We start from the raw sequence: 23,176 nt of genomic DNA, 5'->3' as shown, positions 1-23,176 counted from the left end.
ATAATGTAAGACTAGGACTGAAATACGGAAGTAGGAAGATAAAAGTTATAAACACTTCAGATAAAACACATCCTCAGTGACAGTACTTGACTGTATCAAGACATTTATCCTTTTAAAGTGCAATTTGTAAGTTTATTAGTAAGTAAAATAATTCATAGCTAATTTGGGCGGTAACGGAAGTAAGATGTTTAGATGAACAAGCCAACATTCTTATATTAAGAAGAGGCATCAAAATAAGCCCTTCTACTATCACCAAGCCTGGTAAGGATTTTGACAGTGGGAGGCATGCATATTTATGCTTATTTCAATCCTCGTTATAAATGGTTAGGAATTAAAATGTTACTCACTAGATATCGTAAGTAGGATATTGGTGTCCCTTTATATATATATATATATATATATATATATATATATATATATATATATATATATATATATATATATATATATATATATATATATATATATACTTAAGCTGCGAGAATAATTATAACTCATGTAATATGCATGCCTGATTGTTATCATATTATTTAAATCAATTTTCATTTCAGGAAAGTAGCTTAAAAACTGGTATGTGCCAAAGAGAATTGCCAACGCATGCCTGTATGTATAGTGTGTTGTGAGGATTTAAGAAAGATCAGTTAATGAGAAAATTGTTTCTTAACAAATGGACCCAAAAACAAGTTGTAATGCACAGTGATATCAATTTGGAAATTAAAGGGAGATAATTGAAAACCAGTCCAAAATCTTCAAAAGGAGGTCTTTAAAATCTACAAAGTGAGAGAAAAATAAAAATTCCAAATAAGGGAAGTGAATTGTAAACCAGTCCAAAATCTTCAAAATCTACCAAGTGAGAGAAAAAATAAATATTCCAAATAAGGGGAGTGAATTGTAAACCAGTCAAAAATCGTGAAAGGGGGATAACAGACAGGAGGTGATAATGGATGTGGCACCTTGGAACCTGCTACAGATAGCATTCATCGTTGTCTAGCCAGCATGGACGTCCTTTACCAAGATGTCCAATGGTGCGTATATCACTTTACAAAATAAAATATTCATGCCGCTTCAGAAATAATCATTTGACGTTTTCTTGGTAATGAAAAGATAATTGTCTTAAAACATTATGGGAGAAATTATATAATGAAGACTTTGTTACATTTTACAAATTCAAGCCATTGGTCTTTAAAAGATACACCCCTATTTAAATAAACTGGGATAGACCTCTATTTAAGAGGAAGTCAGAATTCTTCCTAAATTACAAATTATTCGGAGTTTGTTTTTCTTAACTGAGGGATTATTTTTTTCCAATACAAGCTATTACGTATCAAAAGAAGAAACTGCTGACAATTGTTTTTCCAATTTTGCAAATGCTTGCTTCACCGAATTTCAGAATTTAATGATTGAAGCATTTACTGATCATGTAATAAATAAACTCTTTCCAATTGTTCAGGCATGTCCCTGTTGGTAGCCTACCTCTTCCTGTTGGTGCTGTGTATCCCGCCCGTGTTCATACAGTTGAAACTGGGCAACCATCAACAGAAGGGGATTGTGTCTCTCCTCTCTACACATGTACCAATACTGAAAGGTATGCATAAAAGCTTTCTAGCTACCTACTTCCTGTTTCTACTGCTCCTGTTGGTGCTGTGTATCTCACTTGTGATCATAAAACTTGAACTAGGCAACCACAGAATACTATCCACTCATGTGTACTATAATATACAGGGCTCAAATTAATTAAGTATTCTGTGCTGTATAAAGTAACGAAAGACAATACAAGTGAGTTCTAGTTAGATGTTTAATAAACAAGTGTAAAGTGACATGATATACGTTGCGTACTCATTAGCATTCGTCCTCTGGTATTTCATTTTGAAAAATGGGACTCGCAAATTTTAGCAAGACGATTTTTTTTATACGGTTGCTTTTGGCAAAACTGACTCACATTTATGCAAGCTTAAATTCCAGCCCTGATATAATTCAGAATGTCATATTTGAGGTAATGTTGTTACTACCAAGTGGCGAGATTGGATTAAGGAATAAATAGACAAATTCCTTTACAATACTATTGAATTGCAAAATAATATATATGAATTTATTTATTTAGCTTGTACAGTTGTATTGTTACCTTTAAGAATCACCTTGGTGATTTCAAACAGAAGTTAGTATTAATTATTCTTTTGGTTAAATGTTTCCATAATATTTTTAATTTTCTCCATAGGTATTGGTATAACGTTACTCATACAGCTGTTCCTTATGTGCGTGTTTATGGCCCCTCTTGTGACCCACTACGGAATGTACGCTTTCATCGCCATAGCGAAAAACCCCTACGTGTGGACTAGCTGTGCTAATGTATGGAACACAGCCTCATGTTTTCAAAATCCAACAGATTTGCTTGGTACAATGTTGTAAGTATAGAATATACAGAATATGGCGATAGAAAAGCGTTAAACTTATTGCTTGTACTATAGTTCGTTTTAACGGAAGCCCTGACATTTGCCTGGTCCAATGTTGTAATTATAGAAAATACAGCATTTGGCGATAAAATAGCGTTCAACTTATTGCTAATGTGTACTATAGCTTGTTTAGATGGACTTGAAGTATGGAAGTCCTGTGTATTTAACATGGCTTTTACCCAATAAATCTCATCATTTCCCTGCTCCTTATTATTATCTATCCTAGCACATTTTCTTCATTAAGATTCCGTAGAATGGTTTGGTTAAGGAACTTAGGCCCAGGTGTACTCGTTATCAATCAGACAAGGTTGGTTGTCTTGTTAGCGCTGTTGTTAGCGCACTAGCTTCTCACCTAGGTGACCTGGGTGCGATTCCCAGCTTGGGCCCATGTTAGTTCAGTTTGTTGTCACCAAGCTGGACAAGTGGGTTTTCTCCGTGTGCTCCAGTTTTCCCCTACAACACAAGACCAAACTCTGGCGTAAAATTGTGCCAGCGAGAGTGACTTAGTATAATGTTGTAAAAATTGTTTCACAATCGTTGTAAAAGAAATAAGTTTAAACTAATCAGACAAGCTTATTGTTTCAAGGTCACCCTTATTTTGACCTACTGACCTACATAACTTTCAAACAAAATTAAAGCCTGTGAAAACAAAAGTCTGTAACATTCAGTATCAAACATTTAAGACAATAGCCAAATGAAGGAAGACCCTTCCAGTTATGGTATTGTCTTAGCTTAAATTGTGGCATTTCGTATTCAGTGTTGTCCATGTGCAACTATCAATGTTAGCCATTACCCAAAAAAATGGTCTAATTGATTTAAACTGATTGGTAAGAGTGTTAGTTTCCATGGTATAATTCATTTAAACTGATTGGTAGTTATGTTTGTTTCCATGGTATAATTTATTTTAACTCCTGGGTAATTATGTTTGTTTCATTGGTATAATTAATTAATTTAAAAATGATTTTGCAGAACCTCTGGGCAGAAGCATAATGTGCCACCATCACTAATTCCTGCAGAGTCAGAATTCTTTGAGTGAGTATTCAAGGGGAAGTAACTGTTGGTTAGTAAACTGAATTTGAATGTTTTTTTTTAATGCAATTGATTAGTCCCTTCTTTATATGGATCTGTTCTTGATTGCCCAAAAATATTTTTTTTTACTCTTCCATTCGAAGAATAAGGAGGGCCATAAACTCACCCGGGCAATTGTGTCTGCGTAGGCGTCATTCAATTCACTTCATACTTTATACAGTTTTTCAGAACCATCACACCATTAAGTTCCATAACTCCATATCATCCTTAGTATGGCCCCTGATTGACTTGGGACTTTAAATTAAAGTTTAAGGGCACATTGAGTGAGGTTAAAAGTTTAGGGCAAGTTGGGATGTTCACTAATAATTTCTGTTCTTCTCATTCAATTCACTTCGTACTTCACATAGTTGTTGACAGCCATTATTCAATAAGGATACATAACTGGATGTTATCCTAAATACAAATTAAATACACTTATAGACATTTAAAATACCAATGCAACATGTACTTATTAATGAATTTGACAATATTACAAGGCTGCCAATTGAAATACCCTTGCTACATCTATTTATAAATGTATTTGACTACATAACAAGGCTGCCAATTAAAATACTATTGTTACATGTACCTATAAATGTATTTGACTACATAACAAGGCTGTCAATTAAAATACTATTGTTACATGTACCTATAAATGTATTGGACTACATAACAAGGCTGTCAATTAAAATACTATTGTTACATGTACCTATAAATGTATTGGACTACATAACAAGGCTGTCAATTAAAATACTATTGCTACATGTACCTATAAATGTATTGGACTATATAACAAGGCTGTCAATTAAAATACTATTGCTACATGAACCTATAAATGTATTGGACTACATAACAAGGCTGTCAATTAAAATACTTTTGCTACATGTACCTATAAATGTATTGGACTACATAACAAGGCTGTCAATTAAAATACTATTGGTACATGTACCTTTAAATGTATTGGACTACATAACAAGGCTGTCAATTAAAATACTATTGCTACATGTACCTATAAATGTATTGGACTACATAACAAGGCTGTCAATTAAAATACTATTGGTACATGTACCTTTAAATGTATTGGACTACATAACAAGGCTGTCAATTAAAATACTATTGCTACATGTACCTATAAATGTATTGGACTACATAACAAGGCTGTCAATTAAAATACTATTGCTACATGTACCTATAAATGTATTGGACTACATAACAAGGCTGTCAATTAAAATACTATTGCTACATGTACCTATAAATGTATTGGACTACATAACAAGGCTGTCAATTAAACTACTATTGCTACATGTACCTATAAATGTATTGGACTACATAACAAGGCTGTCAATTAAAATACTATTGCTACATGTACCTATAAATGTATTGGACTACATAACAAGGCTGTCAATTAAAATACTATTGCTACATGTACCTATAAATGTATTGGACTACATAACAAGGCAGTCAATTAAAATACTATTGCTACATGTACCTTTAAATGTATTGGACTACATAACAAGGCTGTCAATTAAAATGCTATTGGTACATGTACCTTTAAATGTATTGGACTATATTACAAGTCTGCCAATTAAAATACTATTGCTACATGTACCTATAAATGTATTGAACTACATAACAAGGCTGTCAATTAAAATACTATTGGTACATGTACCTTTAAATGTATTGGACTACATAACAAGGCTGTCAATTAAAATACTATTGCTACATGTACCTATAAATGTATTGGACTACATAACAAGGCTGTCAAGTAAAATACTATTGCTACATGTACCTATAAATGTATTGGACTATATTACAAGTCTGCCAATTAAAATACTATTGCTACATGACCTATAAATGTATTGGACTACATAACAAGGCTGTCAATTAAAATACTATTGTTACATGTACCTATAAATGTATTGGACTACATAACAAGGCTGTCAATTAAAATACTATTGCTACATGTACCTATAAATGTATTGGACTATATTACAAGTCTGTCAATTTGTAATACTTCAGTAATGAGTACCTCCAGATCTCTGGCAACATTTCTGATGTGCGTGGCTTTGCGGTATGGGGTTTCTCGGACGAGGTGAACAAGGCGGGAGTGTCAGTGTTGCCCTTAGCAATGGTTGGCGTGTGGGTGTTCATCTTCTTAGGGCTTGCATTTGGGGCACGGGTGTGCGGTTGGGTGCGTGGTTTTAAATTTTTAGATTTTTTTATTTTTTATTTCATATATGACATAGTGCCATCCTGAAATTACTTCATAAGAATCAACATCCTTCTCAATAACTTTTCAGGTTCATGTAATCTGCAAGGGCCTGCTAAATTGATTAAAACTATGAAATACTTAATATGTGACTGACTAGTTCAATAAAAGTTGAAAGATAAACCTTTAACTACTAACTAAATAATTCATTTATAAATGGCAAATATTAATTACTGATAACTAGATTGTAACCCTGTATTTAATAGCTGAAAACGCACAGATATTAAATGATTAGTGAGTGCTAAAAGATTTACCCGTGATCTACTTTCGTCTCATAAGGTAGAAATACCGTGTTTTCTGCACCTTTCTTTCAAATTAAACTCGGTATCCTTCATAAGAACACAGTGTTTATGCTATTAATTCATACTTTTTGGTAAATTTAAACAATTGTATTAATTGTGGTAAATCATCTTTGGGGGATTGAATCTTTAAACCTTTTGACCAACAGAGCCTTTGATCAGCTCGGAGGGAGGGTTTCTCAATGTATAAGAACATTGCAGAATATCAGAAAGTATAACACCCCTCCAAAATGCTTAGAAATATACTGCTTTACAATTGCAGTGGTGGAAATTAGCCATACTTGCTAAAATCCCCCGGAATTCCGACCCATCCCCAGGTCTCCCCCTTTTTTCTTAAACTAGCTCAAGGTTGACAATGGAAAGCATCCATAATATTATGAGTGTGAAATTCCATAATGGACCATGATGCCTAAATCCAAAAACTATTGTAATTAGAGAGTGATATTGCCCTAAATTTCGCTGCATAAAAATCCCCTGGTGTAATATCAAAATCCCCTGGAATTCAGTCCAAAATCCCCCTGGGAAGCCTGGGAAATATGGCATGTATGAAATTAGCACACACCATCATGCCCTGTAGTGATGGTATACTTTCCGGGACGTCTGCTTTTCCTCTTGTCTTTGTATAACAAGGCTTGTGAAAAATCAATACCAAGAACTAGCATAAGAATTTTGGCTTGATCATTAAAAAGTCTTAATTTCGATTACTCCTTTCGTAAATATTCTGATAATTGATCATGTTTATCTTTGTTGTTGATCTTATTTCAGATCCTGTTCATCCTGGGCCCAGGTTTTCTGGCCCTGATGTTCACCGTGCTGGGATACGGCTACAGTCACCTGGAGTCTAATGGGACAAACACATTCCTGGGAGAATTGTATACCTTGGATATGACTCAGTTCCATCAGCTGCATGATGAGAACACGCCTCTCATTCAGGTCATTAAAAGACACTTGTATTTGGGTTGTCAATTAAGTAAAGAGTTATTTATCCTAATTACAAAATGAAAAACTAACAGTTCCAACACGTTACTGTTTGAATTGTATACCTTGGTTAAGACACAGTTCCATCACCTGCACGATAAGAACACACCTCTGATTCAGGTCATAATTGTTTTCTCTAATTCGGGTTAAAATCTAGGAAAAAGAGTTTTTCCCCTAATTACTAGATGAAAAACTAATAGTTCTAACAATTTCCTTGGTGAATTGTAAACATTGGATAGGACACAGTTTCATCAGCTGCAGGGTGAGATCACTGCTTTATTGAAAATGGCCTGAGAGGTTATACCCCATTAACACTCAGGGCTTCCATTAAAAATTTGAAACTGGAAGTATGAACTTCCTGTAAAGCAATATTGGACGTTTTTCACTGAAATGTGGAAGTTTAAAGTGACACTTTTATTCAAAATCAATACATACGCATGTATAACAAACATCAATTTTGACTGATAAATCTTTAACTACATACTAAATAATGCACTTATGGAAAATATTAATTACTGATAACAAGATTGTAACCGTGTATTTAATAGCAGAAAACACAAAAATATTAAATGATTGGTGAAGGTTAAAAGATTCACTGCGGTCTACTATAGTCTCATGAGGTAGAAATACCGTGTTTTATGTTAATTTCTTTCAACTTAAACTTGGTATCCTTCATAAGAACCGTTGTTTTCGACATGTATTCATCCTTTTTCAAGTATTAAAACAATTGTATTAATTTAGGTAAATCTTATTTGGGAGTAAGAGAGCATCTTTAAGTCTCCCGAACACAATAATTTTTTCCACTATTTTTCAACTTGTATGTTGAAATAATTTGCATCTATAACTTGACAAATTCATAGATTTATATTACAAAAATTCATCTGACTTCAAGACTGATTGAAATTGTGACCATAAAAGTGATATTGACATCAGGTTTTGATATTTTGACTGTCTTCAAAATTATGGAAGTTTTTGTACTTCCAAGGAATCAATCTTGGAAGGCTTAACCCATTTCTCAGAAGTAATATACTTCCAAACTTCTGATTAATGGAAGCCATGAATACAGGAAATGATTATAACAGTGGACTATATGAACTCCTGCTAACTCTCACCGTGAATTCATTGAGATTAACATTACAAACACTCGTTGAAGAATTGGATACCTTATATATGACAGAGTTTCATTAACTGCAGGATGCGAATACTCTCCTTATTCAGGCAATAACATAAGAGATGAGTTATTCCCCCTAATGGAAATTTGCATTTAGAGTCATATTGGACAAACATTGATGAACATTGAACGTATACTGGCATTGTTCTTGTGTTTTTCATCATTCTGCTTTATGCAACAGCAATTTGCTATTCTTCCTTCTCACAGGACTGGCTAGACGGGTTTTCCCTGGTGACACACTCTGTCCCTGTCTGGACAGCCATACTGCCAACAATGGGGAAAATGACTGGTCAAGGGCGCCTCAGTAGAAATATGTGAGTGCAGGTCTAGAGGTTTATGTTTAGAGGGTAATATTATAATGTTAAGTTAAGGAATGAATTGCGGGGCTGATGTCATTATCGGGGTATGACACAATTGGGCTGGTCAAAGTGTGTGGAGTCAGAATTGCATTCATATCCCCGATAATGACATCAATACTGCAATTCATAACTTATATTTACACCAATATTTAATTATTTCATTCAAGAATTGTAAAAAAAATACTTCATTTCATTTAAGAAAACCTTTTAGTAATCCTTTCTTACCCATTCTGTAAATAGAACCACCCGACTGTAACCGGAAACAGTTTTTCAAATGACGTCACAATAACGTGGGAAAATATCAACAACTTGAAATCACTTTTAAATGTAAAATTGAAACACTTATGGCAACAATACATTTAAAATAAAATAAAATAACACTTTTTAAAATGTTGATTTATAATACACGGGACTTGTTGACACAATACAAACAATAACAAGATCAATACTTTTCATGTATATTGTTATGCGATGAATTGCGATCTGAACATATTCGAAGATGTTGCGTTCATCGATTGATAAACACAATTGCCGAAAGGCAGTTCATTTAAGGAATGGAAGTTGAGGTGTAAATATAATAATATAATATTGCGATGTCTAGAGGGTATTAATATAAGTTTAAAGGGTAATATTATGATGAATAGAGGGATATGCTATCATGTTTATACGATAATATTGGGGTGTTAAGAGGACAATATTGTGCTTATGATGTAAGAGGCTAAAATTAAGCTGCTAAGAGAGCACATGTAAAGTCAGAATGTTAAGTCGATAACATTTCTAATGTTTATAAGGTAAATTATTATGATCTCGGATGAAAAAGCATGTTATTTTCACATTTTTCATAGATTTTGGTTTCTGTTTTGTTCAATGAATTTAACATGGCGGTCACTGTTCTAGGCTGAAAATGTTTGAAATGACTTCATAACCTCATGTCTCACAATAGATTACTAATAAACACTTATTAAAGTAACATTTTTCTTAAATTTTGGCATAACAGAAACTTTGAAATTAAAAAAGCAAAAACTAATTTCACTCTTGATCACGGAAAGTTATGTTTAGACTCGTAAAAAATATTGCTTTCTATTACCACATAGTGAAATTATTATAATTTTTGATCCAACACCGAAATTCACCAATGTCCTCCATATCGCATGTATTTCCCAGATCTTGGATATTTGTGATCCTGGTATATGCTGCCACATGTCAGCTACCCCAGCTCGCCATGGCTCCCTACATTGGCAATCTACAACACATTGTGCCCAGCTACATGTACAACATTAAAGGTTGGTGACCACTTCAGTCCCTGTGGTCAGTTTTCACACACTTCCTGTATAGTTTATGCAGATCAAAATAAAGAAGCAAAATATTCATGACGGTTTGCAGCATGTCGCTAAATTAGCCTACATGTAAAAAAACAAACTGTTATCATTGATAAGTGCGAATAGATAGTGTTGTTTGTTTAGTTATTAAATGAAGTTGCTCAAGCTCATGTCAGGAAAGACTGATTTGAGACTTAATTGTATGTATAACATTGGGCAATTTAATTCAATTCAATTTATCCTGAAGTTCCCAAAACTTTGACTGCTGTAAATGACTGGTTATAAGACGATAGTGGTTATAAGACGCAGGCTGATGAGCCAATTTCGGCCTGATATCACCCTCTGAAAAAAAATGTCAAAAGCTTGTTACTGTTTGTAAGACGCAGGCAATTTTTTACATCGAAATCTGAGGGAAAAATGTGCGTCTTATAACCAGTCATTTACGGTATTTGATTTCCTGATACAATTAATTATATCTTTGTTTTTGCACAGGTCTGGATGTGATATTCACGACCATGCCAGCAGCGTTTTCTCACCTGGGCATACCTTCTGTCTACGCTCTCTTATTCTACCTGTCCATATTCCTTGCGGGTCTCATGTTCTTGGTATGTACCTTAAATACATCAATTGCCATTCTAGATATTAAAATGAAACTTGGTTCACATGTTGCTAGGGGCATACTACACATGCACAGCAAGGGCCCATAACTCTGGCAATAATAATTGTTGAGTTATGCCCCTCATTTTTGTGTTGGCCCATGATCCACTGTGCTCTTGAATAACTTAAAGCTGCACTCTCACAGATTGATTGTTTTGACAACTTTTTAATTTTTTGTTTTTGAATTAGCCAACTTTTGGGTTAATGCCTAAAAACCAGTGATATATGACGGCTGACAAAAGGCCAGATCGCAATTTTCATATTTACGCTAAAAAAATGATGATCTATGGTGCAAAGCGTTTCTACACTTAAAATAAAATGAGTATTTCGGCAGTTTTCCAAACAATTGAGATCTGTTCTTTTGTGAGATATCTTATATGACTGCCTTGAAGGCTTTAGTGCTGCAATCAGCTTATTCTGCAACGAGTCAAAACTGTCAATCTATGAAAGTGCAGCTTTAAACTCAAAAGTAGATGTTTGGTATCAATATTCCCTGTTAGCTTTAATTTCTTGATTAGTTCATCAGTACTAACATTAGTAGAATCAGATGGTAAAAGCTATGCCATTCATGCTATTGATTGTAAGTATTGCTCTCTGTTGACCTTTCAGATAGTTTCCATGTTTACAATACTGGACAACCTCGTGGACGGCCTCGTGGCGTGGAGTGAAACGTTCCAAGAAAGGCGGGCCTGTATCAACTTCTGTGCAGCGTTTGCTCTTATATCCGTGGGCATTGGGGCATCTATTCTTCATACGACGCAGGTAATAACCACATTCACCCTTGATCAGTCGCTCTAAAACTGTTGAAACAAATTCAAGTGCAACATGCTTATCAATGATTGTGCAGCTTTTGCTTGTATAACTTGGGCATCCATTTTTCATACTTTGCAGGTAAAAAACACATTCACCCTTGATCACTCTACAACTGTGAAAATATTCAAGACAAGTGGGCTTGTATCAACCTTTTTCAGCATTTGCTCATATAACTGTGGGCATTTGGGCATCCATTCTTCATATGACAAGAGCAACAGGCTTATCATTGATTGTTGCTCTTATATCTGTGGGTATTGGGGCATCTATTTTTCACAAACATAGGTAATAACCACATTCGCCTTGATCACTCATTTTACAACTGTGAAAATATTCAAAACAAGTGGGCTTGTACCAACATTTTGCAGCATTTGCTCTTATATCAATGGGCTTTGCTGCTTCAGATCTACTTTACCAGGTTAAGACTATGAAGCAATGTCATTTTCGAAGAGATGGGTTTGAATAAACCAGTAAAATGTTCGCTATTATTTCTGTTCTTGTTTGGGCTTCAATTCTTCATAGTTCACAGGTAAAGACCACTGACTCTAAAATAACATGGATAAATCCTAAAATTAGGATTGACAGCTTTCAACTTACGACTATGGTACAAATGTAAAGAGAGACTTGTATTCATTTGTTGCTGTGTTGGCCCTTCTATACTCCATACTATATCATAATATCTATAATTCATACTACAAATACCTTTTCTAGGTGAAATTTTTAAGCAGACACAAGCTTCTTCTAACTCTGTGCTGATTTTGCACTCAAACCTGTAATGTTGGTACTTCTATTTTAAAGGAGGGCTTACAAGAGTATCAATATATGTACTCCAAATATTGCTCTGTTATGAACTATTTATCATGTATTTCCAGGCTGGGTTATATTGCTCTGTTATAAACTATTTATCATGTATTTCCAGGCTGGGTTACATGGCTTTGTTATGCACTATTTATCATGTATTTCCAGGCTGGGTTATACTACATCATAGTGATGGACCAGTGCGTACCAAAGCTGTTTTTCCTCACCGTGGCCCTGTATGGACTCACCCTTATCATCATTTATGGTACGTATATAGAATCAATCAAGGCCAGTTGGGTTGCGGGATCTTGACCAATCGAGGCCAGTTGGGTTGCGGTATTCAGACCAATCGAGGCCAGTTGGGTTGCAGGATAGAATCAATCGAGGCCAGTTGGGTTGCGGGATCCCGACCAATCGAGACCAGTTGGGTTGCGGGATCCCGACCAATCGAGGCCAGTTGGGTTGCGGGATCCCGACCAATCAAGGCCAGTTGGGTTGCGGGATCCCGACCAATCGAGGCCAGTTGGGTTGCGGGATCCCGACCAATCAAGGCCAGTTGGGTTGCGGATTCCTGACCAATCAAGGCTAGTTGGGTTATAAGGTCGAAAGCAATCAAAGCTTGTAAGGTCGCAGGATCCCGAACAATCAACGCTAGCGTTGTCGCGGGTTCCAAATCAATAATCGCATTTTGGATCGCGGGATCCAGAGCAAACGAATCTAGTGGGGTCGCATTAATGATATAATTTAACGGTAGCCCGAGACCCAGAGCAATCAACACCAGTGGTGTCGCATTTATGATGTAAATAGAATTTCACTTTTTTGCTGAATCAATAAGAAAATTATAAAACTATTTTCATACATTCGGTGTTGAATGACAACTCTTATTTTATCTTACTCAAACGAACCCCAAGCACTTCAGGATTGACAATCATAAGCTGTTAAAGCCCCTGTATAAAGAAAGACTTTAGTGTATAAATAAAACCAATATATAGTGTTAGCTGGTCTTTACTAGGGCCCCTGTATAAAGGAAGTGTATAAATAAAACCAATATATAGTGGCAGCTGGTCTTTACTAGAGTCCCTGTATAAAGTAAGTGTATAAATAAAACCAATATATGGTGGCAGCTGGTCTTTACTAGAGCCCCTGTTTAAAAGAAGTGTATAAATAAAACCAATATATAGTGGCAGCTGGTCTTTACTAGAGCCCCTGTATGAAGGAAGTGTATAAATAAAACCAATATATAGTGGCAGCTGGTCTTTACTAGAGCCCCTGTATAAAGTAAGTGTATAAATAAAACCAATATATGGTGGCAGCTGGTCTTTACTAGAGCCCCTGTATAAAAGAAGTGTATAAATAAAACCAATATATAGTGGCAGCTGGTCTTTACTAGAGCCCCTGTATAAAAGAAGTGTATAAACAAAACCAATATATAGTGGCAGCTGGTCTTTACTAGAGCCCCTGTATAAAGGAAGTGTATAAATAAAACCAATATATGGTGGCAGCTGGTCTTTACTGGAGCCCCTGTATGAAGTAAGTGTATAAATAAAACCAATATATGGTGGCAGCTGGTCTTTACTAGAGCCCCTGTATAAAGAAAGTGTATATATAAAACCAATATATAGTGGCAGCTGGTCTTTACTGGAGCCCCTGTATAAAGAAAGTGTATATATAAAACCAATATATAGTGGCAGCTGGTCTTTACTAGAGCCCATGTATATAAGAAGTGTATTAATGATGCCAAGGTACAGTGGCAGCTGGTCTTCACAAGATTGTTCTGTATATTTTACAGCAAAGCAGAACTTTGGCATCGCAGAGCGGGTTGTGATGTCGGTGTGGTGTGGAGTGTCTACGCTCATTACAGCCGTGAGTATTAATACAGGCCTTGTTCTAGGCATTTTGGGAAATAGGATTAAGTATTACGTCCTTTGCAGTGAATCATTTTGAAATCTGAGTGCGTCAGTCTTTTCAACTCGCATGTTTGAAAACCATGTGTTCTGATAAAAATATTGAGAGTCATAAGCACTTATTTGTGCACATTTGACCCTAAAACATAATCCTTCAGCTGCCCATATTTTGAAATAATTTGATGCGACAGATCCTAGCAAGTTCCCTGTTCTAGCTTTTATATAGTTTTTCTTACAATAATCTGAAAATCACTGCATTGGCCATCAATATTTTCAGGCCATATTCTTGTACCAGTTTATTACTGAGTTGGAAGACATTCCCCGCTACCACGAGATGGAGATCAAAGGCCTGTGGGACTTGGTGTGTTAGATATTCGCCAGTGCCCCGTTTCTCGCCATACCTGCAGCCATGATCCACGCCTGTCAGTCAGAGGACGGCACATGTGTAGAGGTATGTTTGAGTTGTCAAAGTGTGACACAAAAGTCCAGTGTCTCCTTATGTTTGAAACAAGTCCTCAAAGTTCTACATTTTATTTACAAGTCATCAAATATCTGTTGAATAACTACAACCCTCTAGCTCGAAAGTAAAAACCAGACTTCCTAGCTTGGAAGCAAGAACCAGACTATCAGAGCTACGTGCGATCAGCCGTCACCTCAATATTTAAACTACGTCATATCTACGTGATCTCACCTAGCTACCTTTGTATCTTAGGTATTTCCCTAGGATTATGATCACGCGCATATGCAAGACCGCATTGTGTTACAAAATTTACATTCTCAGAGCTACAGCTAACTTTTTACCTTACAGTGTATTACAAACCTTATGTTATAGTGTAAAGTGTGGTCTACATGGTGGTTATATTGAATACAGGGGTTAAAGCTAAAACATTCTCCGAGCTACAGCTAACATTCAGTCACAGTGTACTGCAGCCTTTCAGTAATAGTGATAAGTAAAGTGTTCACATTGGTTATATTGAAAATATAAGTGTAGACTACATGTTGGTGATATTTTGAATACCTAAGTGTAGTCTACAAGTTGGTTATATTGAATTCATAAGTGTAGTCTACACGTTGGTTATATTGAATTCATAAGTGTAGTCTACAAGTTGTTTATATTGAATTCATAAGTATAGTCTACACGTTGGTTATATTGAATTCATAAGTGTGGTCTACACGTTGGTTATATTGAATTCATAAGTGTAGTCTACACGTTGGTTATATTCAATACATTAGTGTGGTCTACACGTTGGTTATATTCAATACATAAGTGTGGTCTACACGTTGGTTATATTGAATACATAAGTGTGGTCTACACGTTGGTTATATTGAATTCATAAGTGTGGTCTACACGTTGGTTATATTCAATACATTAGTGTGGTCTACATGTTGATTATATTCAATACATTAGTGTGGTCTACAAGTTGTTTATATTGAATACATAAGTGTGGTCTACACGTTGGTTATATTCAATACATAAGTGTGGTCTACACGTTGGATATATTCAATACATAAGTGTAGTCTACACGTTGGTTATATTCAATACATAAGTGTAGTCTACACGTTGGTTATATTCAATACATAAGTGTGGTCTTCACGTTGGTTATATTCAATACATTAGTGTGGTCTACACGTTGGTTATATTGAATACATAAGTGTGGTCTACACGTTGGTTATATTCAATACATTAGTGTGGTCTACACGTTGGTTATATTGAATACATAATTGTGGTCTACACGTTGGTTATATTGAATACATAATTGTGGTCTACACGTTGGTTATATTGAATACATAAGTGTGGTCTACACGTTGGTTATATTCAATACATTAGTGTGGTCTACACGTTGGTTATATTGAATACATAATTGTGGTCTACACGTTGGTTATATTGAATACATAATTGTGGTCTACACGTTGGTTATATTCAATACATTAGTGTGGTCTACACGTTGGTTATATTCAATACATTAGTGTGGTCTACACGTTGGTTATATTGAATACATAAGTGTGGTCTACACGTTGGTTATATTCAATACATTAGTGTGGTCTACACGTTGGTTATATTCAATACATAAGTGTGGTCTACACGTTGGTTATATTGAATACATAAGTGTGGTCTACACGTTGGTTATATTCAATACATAAGTGTGGTCTACACGTTGGTTATATTCAATACATAAGTGTGGTCTACATGTTGGTTATATTCAATACATTAGTGTGGTCTACACGTTGGTTATATTGAATACATAAGTGTGGTCTACACGTTGGTTATATTCAATACAATAGTGTGGTCTACACGTTGGTTATATTGAATACATAAGTGTGGTCTACACGTTGGTAATATTGAACACATTAGTGTAGTCTACACGTTGGTTATATTCAATACATAAGTGTGGTCTACATGTTGGTTATATTGAATACATAAGTGTGGTCTACACGTTGGTTATATTCAATACATTAGTGTGGTCTACACGTTGGTTATATTGAATACATAAGTGTGGTCTACACGTTGGTAATATTGAACACATTAGTGTAGTCTACACGTTGGTTATATTCAATACATAAGTGTGGTCTACACGTTGGTTATATTGAATACATAATTGTGGTCTACACGTTGGTTATATTGAATTCATAAGTGTGGTCTACACGTTGGTTGTATTCAATACATTAGTGTGGTCTACACGTTGATAATATTCAATACATTAGTGTGGTCTACAAGTTGTTTATATTGAATACATTAGTGTGGTCTACACGTTGTTTATATTGAATACATAATTGTGGTCTACACGTTGGTTATCTTGAATACATAATTGTGGTCTACACGTTGGTTATATTCAATACATTAGTGTGGTCTACACGTTGGTTATATTCAATACATAAGTGTAGTCTACACGTTGGTTATATTCAATACATAAGTGTGGTCTTCACGTTGGTTATATTCAATACATAAGTGTGGTCTACACGTTGGTTATATTCAATACATTAGTGTGGTCTACACGTTGGTTATATTCAATACATAAGTGTGGTCTACACGTTGGTTATATTGAATACATAATTGTGGTCTACACGTTGGTTATATTCAATACATAAGTGTGGTCTACACGTTGGTTATATTGAATACATAATTGTGGTCTACACGTTGGTTATATTGAATACATAAGTGTGGTCTACACATTGATTATATTCAATACATAAGTGTGGTCTACACGTTGGTTATATTGAATACATAATTGTGGTCTACACGTTGGTTATATTGAATACATAATTGTGGTCTACACGTTGGTTATATTGAATACATAATTTTGATCTACACGTTGGTTATATTGAATACATAAGTGTGGTCTACACGTTGGTTATATTGAATACATAATTGTGGTCTACACGTTGGTTATATTGAATACATAATTGTGGTCTACACATTGGTTATATTGAATACATAATTGTGGTCTACACGTTGGTTATATTGAATACATAATTGTGGTCTACACGTTGGTTATATTCAATACATAAGTGTGGTCTACACGTTGGTTATATTGAATACATAATTATGGTCTACACGTTGGTTATATTGAATACATAAGTGTGGTCTACACGTTGGTTATATTCAATACATAAGTGTGGTCTACACGTTGGTTATATTGAATACATAATTGTGGTCTACACGTTGGTTATATTGAATACATAAGTGTGGTCTACACGTTGGTTATATTGAATACATAATTTTGATCTACACGTTGGTTATATTGAATACATAAGTGTGGTCTACACATTGGTTATATTTAATACATAAGTGTGGTCTACACGTTGGTTATATTCAATACATAAGTGTGGTCTACACATTGGTTATATTCAATACATAAGTGTGGTCTACACATTGGTTATATTCAATACATAAGTGTGGTCTACACATTGGTTATATTCAATACATAAGTGTGGTCTACACATTGGTTATATTGAATACATAAGTGTGGTCTACACGTTGGTTATATTCAAAACATAAGTGTGGTCTACACGTTGGTTATATTCAATACATAAGTGTGGTCTACACGTTGGTTATATTCAATACATAAGTGTGGTCTACACGTTGGTTATATTCAAAACATAACTGTGATCTACACGTTGGTTATATTCAATACATAAGTGTGGTCTACGTATTGATTATATTCCATACATAAGTGTGGTCTACACGTTGGTTATATTCAATACATAAGTGTGGTCTACACGTTGGTTATATTCAATACATAAGTGTAGTCTACACATTGGTTATATTCAATACATAAGTGTAGTCTACACGTTGGTTATATTCAATACATAAGTGTGGTCTACGTGTTGGTAATATTCAATACATAAGTGTAGTCTACACGTTGGTTATATTCAATACATAAGTGTGGTCTACACGTTGGTTATATTCAATACATAAGTGTAGTCTACACGTTGGTTATATTCAATACATAAGTGTAGTCTACACGTTGGTTATATTCAATACATAAGTGTGGTCTACACGTTGGTTATATTCAATACATAACTGTAGTCTACACGTTGGTTATATTCAATACATAAGTGTGGTCTACGTGTTGGTTATATTCAATACATAAGTGTGGTCTACGTGTTGGTTATATTCAATACATAAGTGTAGTCTACACGTTGGTTATATTCAATACATAAGTGTGGTCTACGTGTTGGTTATATTCAATACATAAGTGTAGTCTACACGTTGGTTATATTCAATACATAAGTGTGGTCTACGTGTTGGTAATATTCAATACATAAGTGTAGTCTACACGTTGGTTATATTCAATACATAACTGTGGTCTACACGTTGGTTATATTCAATACATAAGTGTAGTCTACACGTTGGTTATATTCAATACATAAGTGTAGTCTACACGTTGGTTATATTCAATACATAAGTGTGGTCTACATGTTGGTAATATTCAATACATAAGTGTGGTCTACACGTTGGTTATATTCAATACATAAGTGTAGTCTACACGTTGGTAATATTCAATACATAAGTGTGGTCTACGTGTTGATTATATTCAATACATTAGTGTAGTCTACGTGTTGATTATATTCAATACATTAATGTGGTCTACGTGTTGATTATATTCAATACATTAATGTGGTCTACACGTTGGTTATATTGAATACATAAGTGTGGTCTACGTGATGATTATATTCAATACATTAATGTGGTCTACACGTTGGTTATATTCAATACATAAGTGTGGTCTACGTGTTGATTATATTCAATACATTAATGTGGTCTACACGTTGGTTATATTCAATGCATAAGTGTAGTCTACACGTTGGTTATATTCAATGCATAAGTGAAGTTTTTAGATGAAAAGCTAAGAAAGATAAGATAGGATGGATTAGCCAGGATATATAACATGCTAGGATGGAAAAGTTAGGATATATAACATGCTAGGATAGATAAGCTAGGAGAGATGACATGCTAGGATCATGATAGATAACATGCTAGGATACATAACATGCTAGGATAAATAACAAGTGTGATAGATAACATGCTAGGATATATAACAAGTGTGATAGATAACATGCTAGGATAAATAACATGCTAGGATAAATAACATGCTAGGATATATAACAAGTGTGATAGATAACATGCTAGGATAAATAACATGCTAGGATAAATAACATGCTAGGATAAATAACATGCTAGGATAGATAACATGCTAGGATAAATAACATGCTAGGATAAATAACATGCTAGGATCATGATAGATAACATGCTAGGATAAATAACATGCTAGGATAAATAACAAGTGTGATAGATAACATGCTAGGATATATAACAAGCGTGATAGATAACATGCTAGGATAAATAACATGCTAGGATAAATAACATGCTAGGATATATAACAAGTGTGATAGATAACATGCTAGGATAAATAACATGCTAGGATAAATAACATGCTAGGAGCATGATAGATAACATGCTAGGATATATAACAAGTGTGATATATAACATGCTAGGATATATAGTATATTTGGATAGATAACATATGTGGTGTTTCTTTATGTTATAGGTATGGTCAACAAGTTGAAATCAATTTATGACAATATGCTTCCTACATCTTTTTACAGCGAATCAAGTTTGTATTTTGTGGCATCAAGCAAGACCCCTATAGCCCGCCAGAAGAGTACGGCTACCGCCACCCCGACCCCAGCGCCCCACCCTATGGAGGAATAGACCATCCCACATACACATACATGGACCAAGATGGCTACCCGATGGAGGATTTATCATGTTACAAGTCAGACTGAGATCTTGTGACAAAAAGATTAACTGGTGAACATTTTGTGAAATATGTGGGTACCTTTAGAGATCATTTAGTGGAAATAGTTTAAATCTTTGTTATTGTTTGTTATATGGTTCATATATGTGGGCTGTGACCATCCCTGGTACAGATATGTGAACAAACAATATATATCCTATGGTGAAATGTTTGTATTACAAACCTCATTGTTTGAAAATGTGGGTAATTTGTGAAAAGAAGAGGATTGTGTTGATTTATTCAGATTTGTCAGTATTTGGAAAATACTCATTCTATATAATCATGTATGGATCAGGACAGATATCTTATGGAGGACTTACCATGTTACAAGTCAGACAGATGAAATGCAGGTTAGCTCCTTAGTTATTAAGGATATGTGCAATTTATGCCTGATGAAAATGGATTTATGATGATTTCTCAGTTTTTGTTTATGTGATGACATGTAGAGGTCTTTCTACAGACACATATATGAGCTCAAGATGACAGTTTCTCTATTTCCTGCAAAGCAAGTCCCATGTGGATAAACAGTGTAATATGTCCCGGATCAGTGATTCAGTGTGGACCTCTCACATATCTGCTCAGGACCCATGGTAGTGAAACATGGGGATCCTGAGTGATGCATCCAAACTTGGAGGTGAACCAGTGCCAAGAGTACATATATTAATATTTGTGTGAAGTTTTGTGAAAGAAATAGGAGAGTCAGTTAAAATCAAGCATGTGTATATAAATTTAAAATCAAGCATGTGTATATAAATGTACATGGTGTGTGGAAAAGATAAGTCATCTAAAGCAGGACTTACTTTACTGTAATTCTGACTATATTCATATTATTAGCTTGCATTTGTATGTGAAACAATGAACAAGGGTTTATTTAGGGTGTGAAGTGTCAAGTTTCTTTAGTTAAATAATAAATTTTTCAGGTTTCAGGTTTAAAATATTGCAGTATGTTTTTATCTGAACAATTTGGGGCTAAAGTTTTACACCCATTCCCATTGTTAACTATTATTGTGTACTTTCTGCAATAAAAGTCGGAATTATTATTTTTTATGTGGATATACTGGTTTATTCGGCAAATACTATTTGGTCAACTTATAATATATGTTTGTTCATGGTACTGACAGCAACTGTTTATAAAATACTGCAATTTGTTACTCCAGATATATATTAATGAATATGCAAGTTGTAAAAACGCTGGTATCAGATACCTTCATTCTATATTCACTCATATAGCTAGGACATGCAATAGTAGATATATATCTCTGGCCTGTCACAAAACTTTTGTAACTCGATATAGAAATAGAAGACGTGACAACAGACGGACACTAAGCCCGCGAGTTGTGTAAGGGATTGGATTATAAATAAGTCTAGTCAGTTATTCTAAAATTCCAAAACCAGATGGTAGAATATTTCCTTTGTCAGATATTGATGTTGATGTTAGTATAGTTATGTAAATGTATTTCAAGCGCTCTGTGCAACACTGGCTCAACTCCTTTTTATGGAGTTACTTCCGTCTGGCGCTGAACCCTTGAATTTTTTAACAAAATAGTTCCTTGAAACGATCCCTGTGTCGAGCAGATAAAATGAAAACTTTGATGGGTGAAAATGTTCTAAGTAATATTAAATAAGGAAACAGATAGAACGTTTCTGCTCTCACCTCTAGTTTTATAAGTTTGTTCATATTGTGTTGACAATTGTTATAGTTTGATGTGTATTTTTAAAAATTGAAATGTTGCCATAGTAATCATGTTGAGATTTTTGTTCTTTTAACAGTTTTATATGTGTGTAGCTTTTTTGAAATACATGTACAGGAGTGATCTATTTTTTATGTGTATTAACTTTTGCTCTTAATTAAAAGAGCACGATTAAAGGTTGTATTGTATTTGTTATATAATATTATGAATTTCAACAAGTATAAATTGGTCCAGGGTTTTTCCCTTGTCTGTGAAAGGGGCCAGGGCCCTTTGAATGGTGAATATTGCGAGTTTTGTGAAAAACCAGATTATTAATATGATTATTGAATAATTGAAATGGGGCTACTATTATTCCTGAATTAATTTGAACCTTAATACATGTGTAGGAAATAATTCTAAACAGTCCATCAATAAAAGATGTGTAACATAAGATTTTAGAATTGTGTACTTTCTTAAGTTTGTTTTCTTTCAATGTCATTTTTGCCCATTGGGGTCTTACTGTAAGTTTTAAGTCATCATTAAATATGACATCGTTGTTTCCTATGACTAAATATAGAATGTCGACACTCATGGTGTATTAGGCCCATGGTATATTTAATGTAATTTCGATCCTTTTTATGAATTACGTCTTTGATATGATGACAAGAAATGATGGTTCAAAAAAATCAAAAGACTGATTTCTGCTAATTGCTGTTGACTTTACTTGTTGAAATGGTAGACATTATAATGCTCTCATGAACTTGAATATACTTACATGCACACATTTTATATAGCACGTTTTCTTGTTCTTTCAATCAAACATGTTGTTATAGTGCAACCGATCAAATGCCAACTAACATAATATTTCAATTTAGTCTGATAGAGGAATTAAAAAGAGCTTAACCATTCAATAAAAGAAAATCATCAGATATAAGAAATTATTTGTGTATTTGAATTAGTGCTGCACAAAATACTGAATGCTAGTATGATCAATAACACATGTGGTAAAATGATCAAAAAAATGAGTAAAAATTATGTCCTTGACAAAATATGAATTTCAAGATCTTTCTGAAATCAGCTGGAAATGGACTTGGAAAAAACTGTCGAATATATTTAGATAAATAG

At 34.4% G+C, this 23,176-nt stretch overlaps 1 pseudogene; it reads left to right on the top strand.

Annotated features, from left to right (window-relative positions):
- The first annotated feature begins 597 nt into the window (after window positions 1-597).
- LOC128240434 (sodium- and chloride-dependent GABA transporter ine-like) lies at window positions 598-21,418 on the top strand (annotated as a pseudogene).
- Window positions 21,419-23,176: the final 1,758 nt, after the last annotated feature.

This window comes from Mya arenaria, chromosome 7 (genome assembly GCF_026914265.1).
Source record: "Mya arenaria isolate MELC-2E11 chromosome 7, ASM2691426v1".
In the NCBI taxonomy this organism is placed as follows: domain Eukaryota; kingdom Metazoa; phylum Mollusca; class Bivalvia; order Myida; family Myidae; genus Mya; species Mya arenaria.
Note: the sequence above shows the minus strand (reverse complement) of the source record. Positions and strands in the feature narration are given on the sequence as shown.